General features: G+C 36.0%; 1 long non-coding RNA gene across 1 annotated transcript; it reads left to right on the top strand.

Moving 5' to 3' along the window:
• Positions 1-427: 427 nt before the first annotated feature.
• LOC110880673 lies at positions 428-2,893 on the top strand. The gene is made up of 3 exons (XR_004870516.1): positions 428-597; positions 1,338-1,837; positions 2,835-2,893. It is a non-coding gene; the product is annotated as an uncharacterized LOC110880673 (long non-coding RNA).
• Positions 2,894-3,471: the final 578 nt, after the last annotated feature.

The following is a 3,471-nucleotide window of genomic DNA, read 5'->3' as shown; positions in this document are numbered from 1 at the left end:
ACACTTCACCCACCGCCCACCACCATCACAACACCATCATCCACCACCATCATCCATTATTGTAACACCCCGAAAATGGGTTTAGTAATTAAACCTCGTTAATACAAAAGAGTGGGTAAAATACCGTTAGTGGTGAAAGTAACCCGGTAAATATTGGGATTTAAGTAAATAAACCTAATATTTAATAAAACGTTAATAAATGTTTTTAAGTAAATAAGGTTTATAAGAAGTCCGAATTAACGTGACTTAAAAACATAACGGGTTATGACTTCCCGAACCCGCTAAAGTAACAATGAATAATTAACCTAGTTAGTAGCATGTGATTAAGTGACTAATGGTGAGTTATAGTTCCATTTGATCAAAAGGAAACATGAGGGACCAATATTGCCAAGTGGGGAAAGTTGTTTTATTAAAACAAAAGTTAAACACCAAAACACACACTTAAAGTGTGTGTTCTGGTCGATATATCCACAGGAGCCAAGAACATCTTGAGCTCAAAACCCTAACAAGCACAAATCAAGAAATTGGAAGGGCAAATCAGTCCCAAATCGAAATCCAAGCTCGTATTCATGAACACCAAGTTGAAAGGATCACAAGGTATGTAAAATTATGACGTTTTGATCCATCTCAAAATTCTAGGTTATTTGTAAGAAACTGAAATTGAGCTTGATTATGTCATGCATGAGTGAATCTTGAAGTAATATGATGTCTAGGAGTAAACCCTAGTCAATAACATGTTAGATTGTTGGAAAAACTATGAGATTTATGATGATCCATTGATAAGCTAAGTGGGTTTTATGTTAATATGATGAACACTAGGAAATAGATTATTGATCTAGTGTAAATTGACGATTTTGAAGTGAATTCAGAAATTATAGAAGTTAACCACTTTGTAAGATGGTTAATTTATGTGAAATTTGGGGTAAGAGATAAGCTAGAGACATGATAAATAAACATGTAAAATTCTGCCCTTAAGGTGTTCGTTGAAATGCCTCAAAGAAGGCTCGAAACTAGAATTTTGTAGTTAAAACACCTAGTTGTGATGTTTCGACTATTATGCAAAAAGTGATTAAAGAGAGAGTTCTAAATGTGTTAAACGCGATTAGAACTTTGGTTAAAACGGAGGTTTAAAGATAACGCCTACCGAGTAGTTAAAGAGTGCTAAAACTAGTTGATAACTCGAAAATGCAAATTAGTATACTAATGGGCATTTGACTATTAAAAAGGTCAAACTGACCTATAATACGATAAATAGCGATTTTGATATGAAATACATAAGGTGGAATAATCGTATTAGAATATGATTAAACTAACCACCTTGAAAACGATGATGATAGTTTGACGCGTAACAAGCTAGGTGGAAGCTTGGAGTGAAAGCGGGTCAAACAAGTCAAGCATGGAAGAAAAGCGTAGCTCGGATGCAAGGTAAGTGAAACTTACATAATTGTGTAGATTACTTGTTCATTCTATACGTTATAGATGCAATAATGCTAATATTGAAAATATGGATTTCCGACGTGATTGATACGAGTCGGAACATATAAAGATGATAAAAAAACCATGTTTATGGCAAAAAGGGGATTCGGTAATGAAATCCGGGACGGGATGGATGTATGAATTAGAAGTCAAAAACCATGTTTTTGATTTAATAGGCAACGTTGGGCATATAGGCCGAACGGGTCAAATGGTGGTGATAACACTATTTGACAATATCGACTAATGCGATTGTCAAGTCTTGTGTTAACAGGAGCGATTAGCGATTCAGTTAATTTCGCCCACACTAAGTGTGATGATAAAAGCAAGGTATAAATTGGGTCTATATGTTGACCCTAGCCAGGTACGTATGCATACGATTATAGTTAACATACAAACTTGGTCAAATAGGTAGTGAAAGCCCCTCGTAGTAAATGAGGGGCTAATGTCGACTAAAATACCCTTGAAGGGTAAATTGAGCAAACAACTTATAAAGGTTGTTTAGGAACTTATCTTACGATCTTGTAACCTTTAGACGCGCATGAAAGTTGTAGACATAAACTTTCAAAAGTTAAATGCTTAAAATTGTGTGTTGCCGCAAAAATAACACATCCGTGGGATTAAACTCGGAATAAATAGTCCATTTCGTTAAATCCACCACATTCATAGTTGTGGTGGAAGACTAGCTAATAACAAATTGGTGGAACTATGAGGTACATGAGAAATGAGCACCGTTCGTGCTAAAATGGTCGTAAATACCCTTAACGGGTCAAAATAAGATTTTAAACGAAAACGGGTAAATAATTGTGTAGAAACCCGTGTTCAGTACTTAATATGATTGACAATATTAGAATTTAAGGGTTCATGATGAATGGTGGTCAAACAAACATGTTTGTTTGATAATCACATAGTTGGGTCGAAAATTGTTGAAAAGATAATAAGCCGAAGGCTTAAAAGTCTCAATTTTATTTAATTCGGATGTCAGATCTTAACTCCATATAATGGAGAATTAAATTACAAACATGTAGGAAGAAACGGTAGGTCAAACGGATAAGCGGTTTGAAAGATACGAAAGATTTCGTGTCAAATTACGGCAAAATGGAAAGGTGGGATGCAGGTGCCACCGTAAATTACGGTGCCACCGTAATTTACGGTGGACCTGAAATGGTTTACGGTGAAACACTCCTGATTTACGATGGAAACAAATCAAAACAAGGACTACCGTAAATTACGGTGTCCACCGTAATTTACGGTGGACCCTGTACAAAAATGTATTTTTGCTCAGTTTTGTCTCCCGGACTTGTTTAGATACGTTTTAAACCCTGTATGACTAAAGCATTTCATGTTTTTATGAAATGTAGGTACTTTGTGGAAGCCGGAAGACGATCAAGCTCAACGAAGAACCGAACACGATACAGTTACATGCTTCCGCACTTCGCCACGTTGTAAATTTTAAACAACGAACTTCGATCACGTTATGTAGAATAAATTATAATTTGTAAAAGTTTTAAATAAACCCGCATTTTTATAATAAGTGTGGTCTTAACTACACATCTAATTGTGGTATTTACATATAAATTAACTAGGGTGTTACAAGTTGGTATCAGAGCCTTGGTTTAAGAGATTCGAGTATGGTGGGGAGGAACCATGCTTGGACTTAAACCTTATGCTCTTGACAAAGAATAGTGTTCGGTTCGAGACTTGATCGCAAATCCGGTAAGTACAAGTACGTGAATAGTTAGTATGCTAAAGTGTTGTAAACAACACATAGGGCTATCGTGTGATACGCGTTACCCCAATTAAAATGATTGAAATAGTTGACGAAAATACGCGCGTTAACGCGTGTAGTAGAAAAAGCCTTGTATTATAATACGGGCGATTATTGCGGTTGACGTTACTAACTTTTGTGAATGTTTTAAATTGAAGGACACTCGCGTTTGAAGACGACGAGAGTCAAACGAATTGTGGATATGATGATGGAACGGTCCGAAGTATGAC

Source organism: Helianthus annuus, chromosome 10, assembly GCF_002127325.2.
Source record: "Helianthus annuus cultivar XRQ/B chromosome 10, HanXRQr2.0-SUNRISE, whole genome shotgun sequence".
NCBI lineage: Eukaryota > Viridiplantae > Streptophyta > Magnoliopsida > Asterales > Asteraceae > Helianthus > Helianthus annuus.
The sequence above is the reverse complement of the archived record's forward strand: the minus strand, read 5'-3'. Positions and strand labels throughout refer to the sequence as shown.